The sequence below is a fragment of the Nannospalax galili genome, unplaced genomic scaffold (genome assembly GCF_000622305.1).
Source record: "Nannospalax galili isolate Female #2095 unplaced genomic scaffold, S.galili_v1.0 scaffold518, whole genome shotgun sequence".
In the NCBI taxonomy this organism is placed as follows: domain Eukaryota; kingdom Metazoa; phylum Chordata; class Mammalia; order Rodentia; family Spalacidae; genus Nannospalax; species Nannospalax galili.
The window spans coordinates 992,413-1,014,339 of NW_008342851.1; the positions used below are offsets into that span (position 1 = coordinate 992,413).

General features: G+C 39.7%; 1 protein-coding gene and 1 pseudogene across 3 annotated transcripts in view; one reads left to right on the forward strand and one right to left on the reverse strand.

The window, feature by feature from the left end:
• Mast4 (microtubule associated serine/threonine kinase family member 4) overlaps nucleotides 1-21,927 on the forward strand; it is a 648,204-nt gene that overhangs the window by 105,187 nt on the left and 521,090 nt on the right. The gene's annotated exons all lie outside the window — the stretch shown is intronic.
• On the reverse strand, nucleotides 6,174-6,494 carry LOC103738711 (annotated as a pseudogene).

Genomic DNA, 21,927 nt, shown 5'->3' on the forward strand with positions numbered 1-21,927 from the left:
GTAAATAATATAAAAAACAGTATAGTAAAAGTTTTGAACTTTTAAAAGAAATTCTGTTGTGAAAAAATGGGTAATTCTAGATACCTTTGGAGATGATTTGTTAATAATTCCGTACCTTGAGGGCTGGAGAGATGGCACAGCAGTTAAGAATACTGGCTGTTCTTACAGAAGACCGGGGTTCAAATCCCAGCACCCACATGGCAGCTAACAACTGTCTGTAACTCCAGTTCCAGGGGATCTGACAGCCTCTTCTGTCTTCTATGGGCATTGCATGACATGGATGCACTTAACTACACGCAGGCAATACACACACATTAAAAAAATAATAATAAATTTAAAAATATTTCAAAAAAAAGAATTTACTACCTTTCTGTGTGCTAGGCTATGATGACTTCACAATTTTAATTTATTGCTTTTTCAAGTGTCTTCACTCCCTTATCATGCTGACTCCAAGAAATGTCTCACATGATATTAGGGTCATTTTCAGTATGCAGTCTAAATTGAGTAAAAGGAAATTCAGAATAAATAACAGAAAAGGCTACATAGGATGTGAAGTTCACGTTACAGTAATTTCTGGCTCCTACAGTCAAATAACATAGGTTGAGTAGCTCATAAACACCAGAAATTTATATCGCCTAGTTCTAGAGTCTATGAAATTCAAAATGAAGGGATAAATGATTTGATGTCTTAGTAGGCTCCACTTCCTGATTCATAGGTGGCTGATTTCTTGCTATGTCCTCATCTGGCAGAAAAGGAGAGGAAACTCTCTGGGGTATCTTTAATAAGAACACTATTCTAGTCAGCTTTCTGATTAACAAAATTCTCAAGATAATTGATTTTCAGAGAAAAGGCTTATTTTGACTCAAATACTTTGAGGTGATAATCTGTGATTAGCTGACTACATTGCTTTTGGGACTGTGGCAAGGCATCATTATGGTGCAAGAATGTGACAGAACAACACTCACTTCCTCACCATCCAGGGAGCAGAGAAGACGAAGAGACACAAGTCCCAGCATCTCCTTCAGGAACACGCCTCCAGAGACTTAAAGCTCCCCCACCAGGTTCCATCTCTTAAAGATTCCACTTCCCAATAGTACCCAATAGTACATGGGACATTCAAATCTAAATTTCAGCAGGCACTGATCCCATTCACAAGGTCTCTGTTCTCACAGCCTGATCCCCAACATAGCTCTAGAGTTTCCTCACACCCTCACACTGGGGTTAGGTTCATCACAGGAATCTAGTCTATTACATTAATAGTGGTTATTGCTTTGTTATTTTACTTATTTAAACTCATCCCTTATTTATGTAATAATCATAAATGTCCAAATTGTGAATGGCCAAACCGAGGACTTACTGATAATATATGTGGTGAATTACATCCACTTTTATTTTGACTCATACCAGGAAGAATTGTATGTGTGTGTAAATTGTAAGCTTCCCAGGTCACACTGGGAAGTAAAAGTTGTCCTCGAGCACACTTACTGTTGTTAAGTGTTCTCATCCATGGTTGCCCTATGTCAACTTCACTGTGCTTATATCCCACATCATTCATTCTCTTCTTTGATGGATCTCTTTCCTAGGGTCTTATTTTAGAGCTGTTCTGAGTCATGTAAGTTAGGACTATCTTGCAGAACAGCCCATGCTTTGCTGCCATTCCTGATGAGTGTATCTGTATGTATTAGAGGTTCCGTCATCAGAACAGATAGATGGATCGTTGACTGCTCACTGGCAGCGGTCTAATTAAACTGCCTTGCTAGACATTCTAATAGCTATAAGAGTCACCTTGTTTCTATTCCATTCATCACCTTTTGAGTCTCCCACTATTATGTAGTATTTCAGTCTGCTTTGCAGTAGGTTGGTGGCAGCTGTCAAATCAATAAGAAGAAAAGGGAGGGGGTATGGTTAGACAGCCACGTTTATAAATTGAATAATGAAAGTCTGTCACACACAGGAATGCAAAACTTTCTTTTGGTTTTTGCTTCATCAAGAAACTTTCAGATGAACTCTAACAATGAATGACCACATAGTTTAGAGATTATAAGACTTTACAAGATTATTTTTTCTAGAGACCATGCAGTCTCTTGCTCTATTCAGCATGTTCTTGGAAATGCATATTTGAAGACCTCTGTTATGAGTTTTGAGGGTCCCCAGCTCTAGTCTTCCTTGCTGATGTTCTTATGCTTTACTTTGCTTTCAACAAGCAGTAAAGATACATTGTAATCCTAACAATCATAAAGGTTTTTACAAATGTTGACTGCATACAATATAATTCTTCATTGTGAAACATCTAACAAATGCCTCAAATAAAAACATTTTTAAATATGAGAAAATTTTGTATGTAATGAAAGTTACAAAATAAAGACTTGATTTTCCATATTCTTTTTATAAGTTCATTCCTATTAAGAAAGCCTTGATTTGGAAATGAAAATGTTGAACAAGCAAGTATGTTGTATTTTCACTCTACCATGAGGAAATGAAAGAAATGTGGTCACCATAATCACTAACAATTCGAACAAAATGTGATTTTAAGAAGAGTTATTTAATAGTCCCTATTATAAAACAGTGGTCAGTGCTGGCCTCAGTTGTCCTAGAACCTTCAATCTAGATGACAACCAGAGAGAGCTGTGAGCAGAATGACAAGATAGAAGTCCTCTTGGAGCCAGGACATCTTTACCCAAGGTTGTGATGATTACTCCGATCAATCAATCCAAAAAGAAAAAACCCAAATGTAAACAACAACAACAACAACCAATCAACCAACCAACAAAACCAAGGGAATTTGCCCCAATCTTCAAGTATGGATAAGGCTCAGAAGGAGGATAGGCTATTTAGATATGAAGGATTGTACGTGAACATATGTGAGGAGAATAAGTTCAAGTTGAAGGTAGTTTGGAGTTTGGTATTTTTATCGCCTGCTGGTAGTTACTTATTAATTAATTGATTTATTTATTGGTGCTGGGGATTGACTTGAACCCAGGGCCTTAAGAATGTTAGCCTTGTGCTGCAGCTCTGAGCTACAGACCCCTGCTATTGGTTTATAACATGGACAAAGCAGCATCATCATCAGGAAGTGCACTGAGCAAATACGAGGCCCAGTACTCAGTCTGGCATCTTGAATTTGAAATTCTAGGCATTTGAAAATTTCCAGGTGATTCTGTGTAATCTATTTGGGAGCCATGCAGTTGGCATGGGGTACCAGTGGAGGTATGCTAAAAGCCCTTTCTTCACTAGTTTCTGCAGGCAATAACTCTCTCTTTCCCCCCTCTTATATGTTAGAGTCTGGAGGTGTTCGTCCCTGTGCTTCTCACTTGTCAATCACTCTTCTGATCCTTCTGTCCTCTCTAAAAATGCAAGTGCCTGAAGCACATGGTATTAGGTATAGCACCCACTACAGGTATTAGTTAGCCTTAACCTCTTCGTCACACCCACTCATTCATCAATGCATTACCTCCCTGCCATCTTTCACTTCTTTTCTCTTAATATGCCTGTGTGCCTCTGTAAGTTGAGCATTCACACGAGAATCAAATCATCACTCCTGCCTGTGCTAGATAGCTTCAGTTGTCAACTTGACACACCTGGGAAGAGGGAACCTTAAATGGGGAATTTCCTCTATCGGATTGGCCTGTGTGTATGTTTGTGAGGCATTTTCTTTATTGTTGACTGATGTGGGGGGGGTCCAGCTCACTGTAGGTGGTGTCACCCCTGGGCAGGTGGCCCTGGGTTGGGTAAGAAACCAGGCTGAGCACAGGCGAAAGGAGCAGGCCAGTAAGCAGCATTCCTCCATGGTCTCTGCTTCAGTTCCTGCCTCCAGGTTCCTGCTTCTGCCCTGATTTCCCTCAGTGATGGATTGTGACCTGGGAGTTATAAGATGAAATAAACCCTTTTTTTCTCCAAGTTGGTTTTGTTCAGTGTTTTATCACAGCAACAGAAACCAAACTAGGGCACCACCTCTAAGGTTCTGTGCTTCTTTGATCCAACTGTGTTTGCTCACCCTGACCTCAACCCTACTCACAATACTATTAGTCACACCTCAGGCTAGTGGTGGTTCTGAGTGTGCTCCCTCAACCTCTTGGGGTCTGCTATGCTCTTTTAAGAGTCTCAAGGTCTTTATTACTTTCATAACCATACAGAGACATTATTTTCCATTTCTTCTGTGTTGACATTTGTATTGATGGACCACCAGAACATTGTTGAGGAAGGCTGCTAGTGCCGCAGTGCCTAACTACTGTTTGCCATTGTATTCATCACTGTCACCCACATGCCATAAATCATGCCTACTTCACTTAAGAATGCCCTTGATGAAGTAGTAAAAAAAATTAGTTTTATTATATCTCCACCCTCGAGAACACTTCTTTTAATATTTGGTGTGGTGAAATGAGAAATGTGAATTACCATTTCTGCCAGTGAAAAAATGATAGCCATCTCAAGAAAAGGTGGTCATGTGTCTGTGTGGATTGTGAGCTGAACTAGCCCTTTTTTCCTGTATGGAGCACTATTCTTATTCCCAAGAATGATGGGGTTATCAGACTGAAGCATTTGGCACACATTTTCTTAAAAGTAAGTTAGCTTCTCACTTCAAGGAAAACAGCTGATTTCTTGTTGGTGGTTGTTTGGTTGCTTGCAATACATTTAAGCCTTCAAGTGAAAATTAAAATTTTTGGAACTTTATATCCATCACCCAGAGCTTCACAGCTTCTCTATGTGGAATATTTTTTCTGAGGTATGAGTTTCTAGAAGATCTATCTAGCTCCAAATGACCAATGCATGCTGTCGCACAGCCATCAAATGCAAGGTCAACTGAAAGATTTAATGGTATAGAGTAAAAATTTTTATTCCTATGATTTCAAATTCCAACTGTGACCAAGTTTTAAGAAACTGTTACTTGTTGAGTGTTAGGGTCATACTGAAGAAAATCCACAAGTATCTGAAAGACTACTATGCTCCTTTTCAACTCTGTATACCTATACACAATATATTGTTTCCATTATACTTCAACATATTGTACTAGACAAAATTAGAAACATATGAGGGTGTAGCTTCTGCATTTATGGAAAACATCAGATTGATATTCAGATTTTCTTTAATGACTACACTATCCCTCCAGCCCAAAAGGAGTTTTTAAAAAGGCAAAACCGTGCCTTTTATTTTTTTAAAACATTTTTCTTCATGAGGATGCTATGTTCACAGGTAATGGATTTGTTGCTGTTCCTAAATTTCTATCTTAATTACCATTATGGTAAATGTGAAAGCTATCAGAAGATTTATAGTAGACATGATAGTCAATAATCTTTAAGAGTGCCAAAGGTGTGTTAAGCCAAAATGTCGGGACCCACTCTTTTAAAGCAAGTCAACACTAATAACACACCACCTCCCAAATCTCAAGATCAGATTTTCCATAATCTAACCACTTCTAGCCTTCTACTCATGTGCTCCTACATTTGTTTTTAGGAAACTCCAGTGTTTCTCTCTCTCTCTCTCTCGCTCTCTCTCTCTCTCTCCCCCCCTTCCTTCCTTCTTTCCTCCCTCTCTTCCTCCCTCTCTCCCTCCCCCCTCTTCCTTTCCCCCTATCTTCTCCGTTTTGCTCTCCAGAATTCCTCTGATGACCTGGTTTCCCTCCTGACGTAGAAAATCTCTTACCTTTCTTCCTCTCCCAGTGGGCTGGGTTTGGTCCAGTCTTGACTGTAAAATCCAAACATTCACTTTTTCAATATCCTTAGGTGAGTTTCTGGGAGACAGCAGCATTATCAGGCTCCCTGGTCTAACCTTATCTCTGCCACTCAGTCCCACCCATTGAGTGAGATGACTATTCACATCACCTTCTCTTTTCTTGACTGGTCTCTAATGCCTCTAGTGCCACCTCATTCCCCTTTAAAATTTTTTATTGAAATTTTGTATATTTCATATAGTACATAGCCTTTTAGTATATAGTCTGCGACCCTGTATCCTTGTTTGCCTTCTCCTTCACTAATCTCTCTCTCCCTCTCTCTCTCTCTCTCTCTCTCTCTCTCTCTCTCTCAAATTCAACTAAATTTTATTTGACACAAAATACAACATGGCTAAAGGAACAGGAAACTGAAAGACAAATGAGAAAAGTTCTAATTTATAATTAATAGGAAGGCAAATCACGAAATGAATAACAAATCGGTACGTTTGATGGAAAGATTCTTTTTCTAGTGCCCATACTTTAGGCATTTCCTCTCTCTGTCATCTGAAGAGCAGACCTGCCATGTTTTGAGCCAGTGAGAGATACAGTGGAAGTGAAAAGCACAGTTGTAGACTCCTCATGGAACAGTACACTCTTCAGAAGTAGTGGATGCCTGGTTAGCTTGTATGCAAAGATCCATAATGTGGGTTTTGCAGATGGCACAGTTGTCAACCACAACGTCCCAGGCCCAGAGCACTACTGAATTCCACGTTTTCACTTTAAAATGCTTCTTACCCATGCCAGTGTTGGTGCCGCTGGGAGTATCCACATCCATTGGTGGAAACATACCATCTGTCACCTGGCCCCTGAGCCTGTGCACTGTAGCATGTCCAGCCCTCCTCTCCTCATGTCTTGCTTTGTCTCTTTAACAGGTACCTTTTGTGTCTGATCTTTAGGACTTGGAATAGTATAGGGTTTTGTCCTTGGTGCCCTTCTTCTTCTAGTTATTCTCTTTAAAGTGTCTATCTAGTTCTTGTTTGCTTTAAGGAACCTAGCTTTTTATTTATTCATTTATTTTTATTTTTTAATTTTATGTGTATGTGTGTATTGCCTGCATGTAGGTAAGTGTACCTGTGTCGTGCAATGCCCACAGAGGTCAGAAGAGGCTGTCGGATCCCCTGGGACTGGAGTTACAGACAGTTGTTAGCTGCCATGTGGGTGCTGGGATTTGAACCTGGGTCTTCTGCGAGAACAACTAGTATTCTTAAATGCTGAGCCATCTCTCCATCCCCAGGAACCTAGCTTTCTAGCCCTTACTTTAAGCTCCATTTGTAAGCCAGTGACCCCAAAGTTCTAACTCTAGTCTTGATCTCTCCTATGAGGTCAAGTTCATGGCCCACTTGGATTTCAGGTAGACATCTTAATAAACATTCTAGAGTTCACAGTTGGCCATTACATAAATAATGTCAACACATACCCTCAGGATCCAAATTTTGAATTATTCCTCTTGTGCTATTCACTCTTACCCAAGTTCTGCATGTTCTGTGGTCTCCGCCTTTAAACCCCTTTTAATGGCCATACCATGGTCTCCGATGGCCCCTTTGAGGTTTTACATCAGTTGGCCATTACATAAATAATGTTAACACATACCCTCAGGATCCAAATTTTGAATTATTCTGCATATTCTGTGGTCTCCGCCTTTAAGCCCCTTTTAATGGCCATACCATGGTCTCCGATGGCCCCTTTGAGGTTTTACACTTAGTGTTCTCTGCTTCCACATTTTCTTCCTTACAGCCTAATCTCCACTATTATCTTGTGTCTTGATTAGTGCATATGCCAGGATGCGTGTCTCCTCTGAAGTCTGCTAGGGCATCTTAATAGAAATAGCATCAAACCATCTTTTTTACAACATCCTCAGTCTGTGTGACCCAGCCTCCCATACACCATCTCCCTCTAGAATAGTCTCCACAGACACGTTGCTTTTCTTTCTTAGCTTGTTAGTATCCACATCTCATCTCAGCACCACTGAACTTGGTATTTCTTCTATTTAGTGCTTTGCCTTAGATCTTGTAGTTGAAACTTTTTTTTCTATTTAATTCTCAGCCAAATGTTCACTTCTTCAAAAACTTCCTGGCTGCCTTGGCTAAAGCAGCGCCCTCACTTTAACACATTGTCCTATCTAATCTTGAGAGGAGCTCATGCCCTAAGATGTAGCTATTGTTAGTGAGGTCGATCCATCTTCCCTTATGTAAGCAGAGGTTCCACCCAGCCCTTGTTTAAGTTACCACTCCATTCAAAGCATTTGTTTCATAGTAGATACACAGCACATTTTATTTTGCATGAATAAATCGTCAGTGGCAGCTTTAATTGTGAAACTACAAATATCATAAATGTTACAGTTGCTGTGGCAATAATTCGTAGTGTTTCTTGTATCCTGGTTTCTTTTTCACTCCTTGTGGCCTGACAGCTATTTATTTCCTTTCTTATAGCTGAAGAGCATTAGAACCAAAATGGAAGCTCCTAATCGCATTTGTTCTTAGGGTAACAGAGAGAACGAATAATGGTATTTTGAAAATGGAATTTTAATATCTTTGCATTTCTTAGCATCTACATACTTTTTAGAAATGTGTATGCTGTTTTATGAAGGAACATTCTGATACTTTACTCCTCTCAATTGGAACCCCATACAAATATTTGTTCTCTCTTTTTAGTGTTCAAATTGTCTTTAGTTTTGAAAAAATCCCTTAGGCCTTAAATTTTGATATGATCTGCATAAATGTTTTGAATTCTGTATGAAAATTGTTATTGAGTAGCCCATCAGAGTTTCTGTAAGCTTGAAGGTCACAGAAGCAGAAGCAAATGCTAGCAAAAGGCTTCGTTCATCATTACCATGTGCTGCTTTCTCTTTCCTGACTTGCAGTGCTTGTGTTCACCAGTCAGCAGGTTAAAGCTTTGAGAATTGTTAGCTCTTCCTAGGTTGAAGGTGCGCTTTCTTCTTGAAGCCCTTTTCTTCGGAATATTCACTGTTCTGAAATGAAGAATGCTGACTGGGAGTACATACTTCCCCTCCGTGGAAGAAAGAAATGCACGTCACTGTATTCACATTTCTAGATACATTTTCAAAGTTTTTGTTTGCTCATTGAGATAGGCTCTTACTTTGTAGCTCAGGCTGGCCTAGAACTTTCTATATAGTCTACTGGCCTCAAACTCACAGAAATCCGATGGCTGCCTTAGACTCCCAGATTGTAGAATTACAAGTGTGGGATACCATGCCTGGCTTCAAGTATTCCTTTAGTTGTGGAAGATAAATTGCTCAATTTATGGCCCATTATGTATTTAAATATTAATATACTTAGAAGGAGAGCACTGGCATGATTTATGATAGGATGATCAAATGTTTTAAATATTTTGTGTTTCATCATAAATGTGGTTTATAGTTATTCATAATATAATTTCTATATATAAATCATGAATAATGTCATTAATATAATTGATTAATGACTAAAATAGTTATTGACTTATTACTGGTGACTGATATTGAAATCACCACTAATGTGTATTCTGAACATATTTCAATAAATTGTAAGTGTCTTAAATTTGGGATTTTAGTAACTGATCAAGATTGAATCTGTGTAGGCTGATTATACATCCAGTGATTCTCATGACCTCAGAGGTGAATTATACAGCTTGTTCTTCTACAAACTTATCTAAAGTGCATTCTGAAAGGATCTGGCTCTGATGTGTGACATCCTCTACTACCTGGCTATGTTTTTCTCTGGTGGTGTCCTGCTTCTGTTCCTTCATATTAGTAAAACATGCCTGTACCTGTCTGTGCTTCCTATATCTGGCTTATTGTTTGACTTTCTTGCTATCTGTTTGTATTTCTTGCTAGATAAGATGAGGTGTGTTTTTCTCTCTATTTTCTGCAGTATGTTGTTAGACTTCGCTTTTATGATCTAGCACCAGGGAGTTTTTCAAGAGTTCAGACTGTCACTATTTAGATTTATACTTCTATAAGTAAATCTTCATTTCCAAGATGATTTTTCCCGTTTTAAAACTTAGTTTTCTCTGAATACAACAACATAAATAGTAGAAAAAGTCATGTATTTGAAAAGAAGAAATAAGGTCAAATCCTAATGCCAGCATTTCATGACCTCCAGTGAGTCACTTAACCTTTTAGCCTTTGTCTGCTCTTCTTTTTTTCCAAATGGAAGTGATGTTCACGTTAACTAACCTTAAAGGTTATTGTTTCTTTTTTATTAAAAAAAAAAGTGGAAATGCCCCCAAAGTATTAATTTTTACCTCTCAGGGACCCTTTTAGATACTAAAATGTGGACTTTCAAGTTAAACTTTTAAAAAATGAAATTCCCATAAAGCTCAATGAAATTCACATGCACAGACCTTTAAATTCACACCACAACACAGAAGTAGGAGCAGGAGATAGAGGAAATTGGAACGGTAAGGGCCTTATGAGGTCAGGCCATGAAGCTATGACCAAGGCTTGGGCTTTTGTCCTGAATTGACAAAAAGCATTGGAGGTTTAGGTCAGAGATTTATTTTGAGAAGATCATTGTAGCGTCTGTATTAGTAATCAAGTCAGTAGACCCAGAAGATCAGAGAAGAGGCCGTTGGAAAGGATCACAAACGGGATAACTATAGTTTTGGTCAGGAAGTGGTGAGATGTTATTAGAATCTAGACATATTTGAGGGGCAGATGTATCAGGATTCACTATGGATTGGATATACATCCTTGTGGCTTCCCTGTCTCTGACAAGATGGCTGACATAGCACTGATAACCTTAATCCTCCATCCTTCTGACAGGAGTAACAAGATCCAAATTTATGACATTTTATGCTCCCTCTGCACATGGCATTTGTCATTAAAAATGACATTTATAAAAAAAATCATTAAAAAGTCACTAAGGTCCTATATGGTATCAGAAAGAAGTACAATCGTTCTCATAAAATTGCTTTACATTTTGAGCTGTACCTTGTTGAATCAGTGGTGGGAATGAGAATGTGGGGGTAAGAAATGGGAACAGCAAGTTGCAATTATTTTTCCCAGTCGCCCTACTGTCATAGGGTAAACTCTGTTTATTTCTGTTCCAATGTGAACTGTTTAGGCAACAGAAAATATGAGCTGTATTGTAAACTCAAAGATCGTATTATTTTGAGTTACAAGCATTTATAAGAACCTGAAATATTAACCTATGCAAATACCCTCAGCTTGTTGGCATTTTATGTAGAGTGATTGTGTGTTGCAGGCTGATGAGGTTGGTCAGTGTGTCATTAGTGATTGGTAGGGAGGAGAAAGGCCAAATAAATCTACTTTCATCAGCATTATAATTTTGTTCCCAGGTAACTGTGCTCCAGTATGTTATAAGTAAGACAGAAGCTCCTTAAGTGCCAGATTTTTCCTACCATCATTTATATCTTATTATACCATATTTGCCAAGTTCAATTTTTTATAAGTATAGCAGTTACTTTTCTATTCTTATGATAAGATACCATGACCAAAAGCAACTTACAGATGAAAGCATTTACTTTGGTTTATGGTTCTAGGAGGGGATAAGAGTCCATCGTGGTGGAGAGGCGTGGCGGCAGGCAACAGGAGCTGAGAGGTCACATCTCAGATGCACAGAGGAAGCAGAGAAGTGGGATGAGGCTATAATCTCTCAAAGCCTACCCTCACTGATGTTCTTCCTCCAGCAAGGCTCCTTGTCCTAAAAGTTCCATAACCTCCCAAGCAGTGCCAACAACTGGTGACCAAGTATTCATGTACATAAGCCTATGGAGATATTGCTCATTCAAACTACAAGTATGTTCAGTTGATTCCTTTATCAGAAAAGCAACTGTGGTATATTTGTATTTAGTTAAATACATGTTTAGTATATATATTATATTTAATGCTAGGTGCTAAGTAAACCTTAGTTTCCTTATCTATGAAATGGGGGGGGTGGTTTGCTAGTAATTACTTTATATGCAAAGCACTTAGCTGTGGCAGTTAAGAAATAATTACTCAGTAACTGATAGCCTTTATTCTCATTGTTAATCCAGTCTGTAGTCCAGTGACTCATTGAGTCTATAACTGTTGCTTGATACTTCATCTCATGAAAACGCCTTTCCTTTCTACACCTGCCCTGGTCCTCAGTGCTCTGCTTCTTGCCTAATCATTGCTGATTACCTCTTACCTCTGTTCATCTTCCTTTTTATGTCTTCTCATGAGTAAGAATCTCCAGCTTACCATCTTCCAGGGAAATAGAGAAATTGTGTGTATTCCTGTGTGCACTGAGTGCTGTGGAGAACCTGTCACTCAGTCCAGCACAAGGGTTTTGGAGTCTCCTGGCCCGGATCAGGCTGGGAATATTTGGTATCTACCAAGCTATAAGAATTGCTGCTCCTTAGTCATCCATGGTTCATCTAGTGACCTAGTTCCTGCAGGAGATACAGTCTAGAAATCTCTATGGGACAGAAATCAGAGGGGCAGCTTTCCTGCTTTTTATTTACATGCTCTTAATTTGGAATTCTGCTCACACAAATTCATTTGAGATCATGTAAAGATTAAACTTACTGTGTGCTGTCTGCATTTCCCCATAGCTTCCTTTTTCCTGTTTTTAATGGGTAGAGGCTGAGCATGCTCAGAATGATAATGCTGTAAACCTTACCATAATTAAATACATGTGCAGCTTTGGTTCTGCAGAAGTCCCAGGTGTGTTTCTGATCTCTGTTTTACTAGGGATTTTTTTTTTGGGGGGGGGAGATGAAAACAAAAGATATAAATGATAAAAAAAAAAATCAGAGCCAAACACATAATTATCCAGATGGATGCTGTGATGTTATATTGGGCAGCAAAGTCAAATCATGTTTCACAGGAACAGTTGCAGGGTCCCCTGAGCCAGCTGTGACACCTCCATTTAAGAGGCAGTGAGAAGGAAACCAGCTGACTGCAGAACTGCCTTTGCAGAGCGTGTTTTTGCAGCCATGTGCCTGTATCTGCCCTTAAATTTTAGTCAAAAAGAAAGTGCCCAGAGCTTCATGATCTGTCGCTAGCAGACGTGTTCTCCAGGCTCCATTACAGTATATTCATTTTTCTGTAATAAAGACCTAATCACTAAACCAAAATTAATAAATTGAAAGTCTTTTGCATATGTAATAATAGCTAAAATTTGGAGTAGTTTGGTTAGGCAGTGTGTTGAAGGCTTTTTGCAGATTATTTTGTCATCTTTCAGTACCTCTCAAGGGAGGTCGCAATGTGATCCCTCACACACAGAGTCAAGGCTTAGAAACAAGTGGCTTTCCCACAGTCACAATGTGGTAGATAGTAGTGTCAGATTCTAAAGCTGATGACCTTAGTAGATAGTCTCTGTGGCTGTGAGTCTGGAACTATACTCTGAGTTAGAATCAGGGAATTTTATTCATGTATGGAAATTGTGGAGCTCTACCTGCAGTTGAAGTTACTAAGTGTACTTGTGGCCTAGGAATCTGCATTTTCAGGAGCCTTGTGTTGAAGTTAAGTGATCTAGGAGCTTATCTTTGAGATACTGTTGTGCTGTCCTTGGGAGTCCTTTTCATCCTCAACAGTACAAAGGACTTCAGGGGCACACAGATCTGATTTTAGCTAATCCATGCACTTGGTGATGACTGTAATATACACTGACTCTCTCAAGGTGAGTTGGAGAACAGAGCCAAGTCCCAAATGTTTCTGTATTTGTAATACCATGTGAAATAGAAAGACCAACTCAGTATTGGACATTGAAATTCATGGGAAGAGTAAGCAGAATCTGTGGTATTTGTGGTTAATAAGATATATTAGTCTATATCTTCTTTTTCTGAGATAAAGTCTTACTGTGTTTGATGCCATATCCAGCCCTATATACTCTTTGAAGGAACATTTATTTACTTCTTCTACTGGAGGTTGTCCAGAGCTTCTTTTTGTTGAGATATTCCTAGAAATTTCCTGGAAAATGTGTCTCATGTGGAAGTAATCATGGAAGAGAGAAATAGCAATTTTGGTATTCTTTAAAATGATCAGACGGAATCAAAACAGCAGTTCCAGTCATCCTTCATCTTCAGTTAGCCCTCCTCAGGTTTTGGACACTGTGGTTTTGAATCACTGCCATTATGTGCAAGAAAGATTTACCTCTCTAGAGTGATCCAGAGAGTTCAATTTAGGTTTATAAATAGTAATACTGAATTCCTCATTGTTTATTAAATGTTTTGACTATAAAATCTTTGTTCTTAGGCCTCCCGTGAATGTTTAATGATAATCATAGTAACAATAAAATCTCTTCATAGTCATTCATATATTAAGAAACTGTAAAATATGAAAGCTTTGTGTTCTTGGATTTGAGATGATGGGGCCCCATCTTCTATGTCTTAACCTGAGTTCCTCCCACCTAAGGCCAGTACACTTTCCTGTTCCTAGTTTCCAGGCCTTTGTTATAGAGGCTTGTGAGCTAGTCAGTCATGTTGAAAATGGTCCTTGTGTGGACTTGAAACAGGGAAATGTCTAACATACAATAAACTTCAGTTTGCCAGTACCTGACTCTGAGCCCAATCACGTTCTTTTGACACCACGTTCAGTGATGTAGAGAGCTAGCTGTCTGCTTTGTTCCTGAGCTGCTGGTGGGGATGAGAGGTCTGCCTGGGTTGGGGGAGCTATCAGTGTGCTAGGACTGTTAGAACAGAGCTTCAAAAACTAGAGGCTTAAAGAACAGAGCGTCGTTTTCTCATGATTTTGAATGCTGGAAGCTCAAGATCAAGGAATTAGCAGGATAGGTTTTATTCTGGAGCCTTACTCTGGGATAATAGTTGGTTGTTTTTTCTCTTTGTCTTCTCTTGGTCTTTCTTTTGGGCTTGTGTCCTAATCTCATCAGAACACTAGTCATAGTAGTTTAGGGCTCACCCTAATGATGTCATTTAACTTTAGTCACGTCATTAAAGTTCCTATCTCCAAATACAATCATTCTGAAGTACTGCAGGACTAGGATTTTAGCATATGAAATTTTGTGGGTTGAGGGGCACTTTTCAGCCCATGAAAGTGGGAAAACATTAGACCCAGGGTGATGGAAACCAAGAGCAGTGCATTGCTATGGTAGGGAACAGTGGCTTTCAAACTCTGGATCCCTTTTGTGTTTACTACATGTATTTTTTTCTCATAGCTGTGACAAAATACCTGACTGAGCACCTTAAGGAAATAAGGATTTATAGGTTCATGATTTGAGTATAGTTCATCATGCCAGTCAAAGTGTGGAAAAGTTTATGGTGGCAGAGCATGTGGCTGGACTCTTCACATCTTGGTGGACCAGGACGTAGTGAGAAAGCCTGGGTCAGAAGCAAGGCCTGGCTATAGCCCTCAAGACCTGCCCCAGTGAGCTGTTCCCTCGAGCAAATCTCCACTTTCTAAAGGTTCCACAACTTTCCCAAAACAGTGCCAAGTAGTTGGAGACTAAGTATTCAAACATGTGAGCCTTTTGGGACATTTCATGTTTAATGCTGACACGATGTAGGGTTTATTTCATGTAGTACTGTGTACTCAGTTATGTTTTGTTAAAGGGTTTTGATGAGAACAGAGCCTATGTCACCACTGGTAGCAGCAATAGCTATCATTTGAGTCCCCACGTATACTGGACCCTTTACACATCCACTCTGGTCTTCACAAGAATGAGAATGGCACCGGTTGATCCATTTTATGTGTAGGTAAGGGGCTAGGGATGTAGGGCAGTGGTAGAGTGCTTGCCTAGTGTGCACAAAGTCTCATGTTGAATCTCCAGCAATGAAAAAAAAAAAAGAAAAGGACACTCTAGAAGAAGTACAGGGGTTGGAGTTGGAAGAGGTGGCTAATGTCTTACCTTATCCACTAAAATCTGACTGCCTTGGTGCAAATTTAACTCTGGCAGAGCTTGAGTTTCTTGATCAGTCAAGTGGAACTGATACTGATCTCTATCAGCAGGTGATGGAAAGATTAAGTGAGGGTAAGAATGGGTCTTTTAAAATTGATATGCTCACTCGTGTTGAATTTGTCATTAAAAGTAGCATCCCATAGTGACCCAAAGAATACAGTGTTGGAGCTCACCTACATTTCTGAGTCTGGATAAGCAATAGAAGCTTTCAGTGCCTGGCATGGAGCAGCCAACACAGACTGTTCGGACCTCATTGTCAAGATTGAGTTTGTAGTTGAGTATGCAGAGTATCAAATATTCATTTCCCTGTGGTCACAGTGGCCAGTAGCACGTTTGGCCATCACTGAGGCATGCTGTCACAAACCTATTTAATATCTATTTGTTATTTATTTACTTATTTATATGTTTATTTATTATGTATGTAGAGGCAAAGTCTCATGTAATTCAGGCTGACTTTGAGCCTACTATGTTGCTGAGACTAGCCTTGAACTCCTGATCCTCCAGCGTCAGTCTCCCAACTTCTGGGATCACAAGTATGTGCCACCATACCCAACTAGTCACTGATCTTTTAAAACAGGAAGGCCATCCAGAACATTGTTTCAGTCTTCCATGCAATTGGGACAATAAATCATTAATTCCTAGGGTGGTTGGCAGTGTTTCCAAAAATATAGAGGGGGAGAAAGCACTATATTAGAAAATACTAAAATTCTAGAATAATGAGAAAATGTGTGTGCAATTAATAAGAATTTGCATGAAAGGTAATATTGAATTGTGCAGATAGAGAGCACATAGTTGGTTTTTTGGGGCTGCCTTCAACTAGTTTTTAAGTTTTGGGTTCTCTTTTTTTTTCATGTTTGCTGTTTCTCTTTTCATTAAAACATTTCCTTTGATTCTTTGAGAGTTTCATACAATGTATTTTGATCGTATTCAGAACCCCCCCATCTCTACTCTAACCTCCTCATCGACTCCGTGTCCTCTAGTATTATTTTTCTTTTTTAAAAGGCTTATTGAGTCTAATTTGTGTTCCCCAAATGATCTTGGCTGTGGGTCTGTCCCTTGGAATCTGATCAACCCTCCAAGCATCCCATCCTTAATGAATACTGACTCTGCCTCTCCCAGCAGCTCTCAGTTGCTGATAGATCTTGAGCTAGGGCTGGGGCTTCTTGCCCACCTCCCCACTCCATGCTGTGATTTTGTCTGGGTCGGGCTTGCACAGGTTTTGTTCCAGTGGTATCCAAGTGCTTTAACTGAAAACATCACAGATACCACCCAGGTTTTGCTGGTGCTGATGTTTGGCTTTGTTTCACATTTACAAATTTTCTGGTCTTTGAAACTTTAAGTCTTCCATGCTATACATTACAGACATAAAAGAAAGTATGTTTTGAGCTTGACTATTACATTTAGGAGCAATGAAGCATCAAAACGAATTTTTAAGGCCAAATTGATATTCTAGCTGTTTAGCTCTCTGCTTCTCTATAATTATTATAACACTTTACATTCAGTTATGTGGATTCGATTAGCTTCAGTGATGGACAGTATTCATTTTCCATCTGCATTTTATGTTTGAATGTAATATGTAGCCTAGTCCAAGATCTACCTGTTAGTGCTGATATTGCTTCACCAGAGGCAATATGCTCATGTAAGAATCATCAGCCTGAATCCCCACTTCTTGATTCAAGAGGTTGTGACTGCTGATCTCTCTCAGTTTCATCTAGCAACTGCACATTTTGCAGGAAGGGGATTTTTAAGCTTTAGAAAAAGAATGAAATGTTCCACCAAAATTTGATACCTTATAGGCAAATACATTATGAATGCTCTAACTTTAGGGTACACTCTGCTTTACAATGTGGAATTTTCTAGATGCCAAACATGCAATGTGATACCTTGTCTATCATAATGAAAGGAAATAAATATTGCTGGGTTTTGATACTCTCTCCACATTGCTGAGAACAGACTTATCCTGTGTGGGGTTGGTGTGGCCCATCTTTGCTTTGATTCCACTGTCAGTGCTTCAAGTTGAGCTTCTTTTGGGTGTTTCTTGATTAAGTAACTTGTTGTTATTGAAAAGGCATGACTGTGTGCAGATTCATTTTGATGTGATTTGCCAAAGGAAGGGAAATTTGGTTACTTAAGAAGGAGAACTAGATGTTTAACTCTACTGGTGATATGCAGTGTGTGCTTTATTACACACATGTACACACACACACAAACACACACACACACACACACATACACACACACACAAACACCATGCCAAGGTAAAAGTATTGAGCTTTTTATTCTTTTACTGACAAGAGCACTAAAAAGGACACAGTAACAACACCTTGGCCATGTTAGGTGGTGAAATCCTCTTGAAGATTTCCCCTTCCCATCATCTTTATCCTTGGCTGTGAGTTTGCAGACTCGTGCTCTGCTCTACTATATTCTTAGCCGATTTTTATTAGTATAAAACAATTGGTTAGATTTTTGAAAAAAAAATGGAATTCAGGGTTAAAGTTTTTTTTAATTTGTGAAAGTTTTTTCTTCCTTCTGTTGGATGTATTGGTTTATTTTTGTTTGCCAGAGACCTCATTATCCCCTTTCCTTGTGGAGTGACTCCTTAGGACATAGTGATCCTTGCTTCTTTGTTTCTTTACCTTACTGTGTGAGAATAGGTCAGCTTGGGATTGCTCCTAAGAGGAGCTGATTTTATGAATCACGTGGATCTGATGATTAAAAAAGCAAAACCAACTATATATATATATATATATATATATATAGAGAGAGAGAGAGAGAGAGAGAGGGAAGTATGTACACTATATGTGTATACTTTGAATTTTCTTGAAATAAATATGGCTTAAATTCTGGAGCTCAGAAGTACAAAATCAGCTGCAACTATCTAAAATCCAGTTTTGGGCAGGGCTTAGTCTTTTGGGAGCTGTGAGGGTTGGAGAATCCATTTCATTGCGTTTTCTGGCTTCTGGTGGCTGCCTGTATTCATCTGCTTGTGGTCCCACCTCTATCCTCAAGTTATAACACTCCAGCATCTGCTTGTGTTTTGTATCATCTTTTCTATCATCAAATCCTGCTGCTGCTTTATTATAGGAATACTTGTGATTACGTGGATAATCCAGGCAAGTCTCTCCCTATCTCAAAATCCTTAATTTAATCACATTCACAAAGTCCTTGGGTCCTGGAAGTTCATAGTCAATAGGTCCATGAGATGGGGCTGTGGATATTTTTGGGGACTTGGTTTTCAGCCTCCCACACTCACTGTGTGACAGTACTGTCCTTTATCCATTTGGATAGTGAACTTTTTGCAATTTGGAGCTGTTATAAATTCTGCTGCTCTGAGAATGCTTATGCATTTTTGTAACTGTTGGTGACTGTTGCACATATACACACCTTCCTCTCTTTGTATACAGATGCTTAAGTTAGGACCAGGTTACCCACAAAATAGACCCACCTTAGCCTGAAAATATTGTAAGTGAAAAATGCATTTAGCACACACGACCTGCCAGGTATCTTGGCTTACCAGCACGCTGTGCTGTGCTGTTTTGTTTTCTCTTGAGGTCCCATTGGTGACTGGAAACAGCAACTCACTGCTTCTGCCCAGCATTGAGAGAGAATGTAGTTCAAAATATGGCTTCTATTGGATGTATAGCACTTCCTAACTATCATTAAGTTGAAAACTCGATTGAATCACCCGAATGACTCAGGTGGTCAGGAAACATCGGTACATATGGGAATCGATTACATGGTAAGTGTAAATGCAACCATAGAACATAGGAAAAAACAGCTTTCCAAAGTGGTCATACCAATGTGTGCCCCTGCTAGCAGTGTGCAAATTAGATGTTAAAAACAATAATAATAACAGAGCTTATTTGGACCTGGCAGTTTTGCTGCAGAAGTGAACCCATTGACAGCCCCCACTTTAGACCTTCTGTATACTGTCTAGGATTTTCCAAAAGTGCTTGGGTGAACAAGAGTCCTGAGAGATGCTGTGGAAGAAAAGGCTTTCATCAAGTGAGCTGGGACTTTTGAGCCTTGTGGGGAGATTCGCACTACGGTGAACATGCTAAAGTTATAAGTCTGTTTGGCTTATCTTTGCCTCAATTTCCCTCCTTTGAAGTCTAAAAAAGGAAAAAGAGTTCCAAGGAATAGCCTTGGAAAATCCTAGGATAAAACATCACTGTAAATGATCTTTGCTAAAAAGGTATTAGAAGATGTTCTAGTTTTCTTTTAAGAGGAAAATCATTAGTATGTCTTTGAATGTTCTTTCCATAATGTATCCCCGAGAAGTACAAAACATCATCAAACGGTTCGATTTTGCTCTCTTCCGTTTTCCTTTGCTGGCGCCTATACTTTCAGGAAAATTGGTTTGCATCCTTGTGTTTTTAAATTTGCAAAATGGAGCCCAATATGAGAAATAATTCCCGCAACTAGGAACAACATTGAAAAAATACATTTAAAAATGTTCACCCATGATGTAATTGTTTTTCATGTCTACGCGGCTCCATAGATCCCACCCCCACCCCCCGACCTACCTTTGTTTTACTTCTCTAAACCAACATGTAACGGAGGGAACATTCTAGGCCTTATTTCTTCTTTCTCTTGGTCTGTTTTCTAATACATACATATGTAACATCTGGTATGTTTCCTTATACTACCACAAACGTCAGGATTGCAGCTATGGGGCAAAAGGCCTACCTAGGAGCCCCCAGCTCTCCTGCCCAACTTTCACCTGCCCTCATTCACCTCCTCTGGTTACCTGTTAATCTGCAGGTGTTGGTCTAGCGAGGAGGGTCTGGGACTGATGGAGAAGCACTGATAGTGGCTACAATTAGTTCCATAGTTAAAGTAACCAGTGTATGTATACCCCTGAGTATTCTTTCCATGATTACTTCATCTTCCCACCTTGATATTGAGCATTAATCTAGACATGACACAGAATACATTACTCAAATAGTATTTTCACTATGATGTTTGGGGTTAATTGCTTACCCCCTTCTGTTTCCTTTGCATTTCTTCAGTTGGATCCTGATCTTCATTGGGATTTTTAAAATATGTTAGCTTTTATATTGCTTACTGAAGACTTTCTATAGTCAGAAAAAAAGGCCTACTGGGGGTGTGTAGTGGTAATCTTATTTATGAGTGACATTACTGTCTGGATTGCTTTCTCACTACAGTGACAGTGAGACCCCTGGAGACTTAAAACTCATGTTTCCTGCTGAGTTTGATGATCTCAGCTTTAGATCTGAGGACTTAGAATCAGAGCCTGGACCCCATGGCCTCTCGATCCTTTCTTTTTCCATTTGTGTGTGTGTGTGTGTGTGTGTGTGTGTGTGTGTCTGTGTGTGTCTGTGTGCACATGTGTGAGTGTGCACACATGTATGTGTCTGCATTTGGAGGCCCGTGGCTGATGTCAAGAACCATCCTCTATTACTCTTCTACCTTATTCATTGAAGCAAGTTTGTCAATCAAATCCAGAGGTCACAGATATGGCTAGTCTTGCTTACAATTTCCTTATTTATACATTAACACATTTAATCCTTATGTTAATCGCCTATGGAAGGGACTCTTGGATCTTCATTCTGTAGATAAAGGTGCATGTGCAAAGTCTTGTCACCCAGCTGGTACATGGAGGAGCCAGCTTCACGCTCAGCCAGTTTGGATGAGACCATGTTCTTAATCCTTTTCCTGAACTGCCTCTCCAGCTACATAGGTGATTCACCTTAATTCATCTTCACTGTGGTCTCCTTTCTTCTCCCTCTGTCTCTGTCTCCTCCTTACTCTCTCTCTTCCCTCTTTCTCCTCTCCCTCCACTCCCCTCCCACTGCCTCCTTCCCTCCTAGCCTCCTTCCCCTTCTCCCTCTTCTCCCTTCTTCTCTCCTTCCATTCCACTCCTTTCTCTCTCCTCACCCCTTTTCTCCTCACTAATGGCTGACTTTGAACTCATGTTCTTCCTGACTCACCTTCCAGAATTTTAGGATTACAGGAACTGTGAAGGACCAGCTGGCTCCTCTTATGCAATTACTTGAGGTATAAGGCAGATATCCAAATAACCTGGAGTGCAATATATGCCCTTTGTTGGTTGCACATGCTTGTTCTTGGTGGCCTGGACAGCTCTTATGAGCATCCAGTCCCTGTCTGTGCATGGTGTTGGCTGGATGATCGGAACCATCCACCAGGTTCTGGTGTGTTCTCTTTTGAGAGTAAGAATAGTTTGCTGGCATTAAAAATCCCAGAATTGAGCTGGGCGTGGTGGCGCACGCCTTTAATCCCAGCACTCAGGAGGCAGAGGCAGGCAGATCTCTGTGAGTTCAAGGCCAGCCTGGTCTGCATAGTGAATTCCAGGACAGCTGGGGCTACAGGGAGACCCTGTCTCAAAAAGACCAA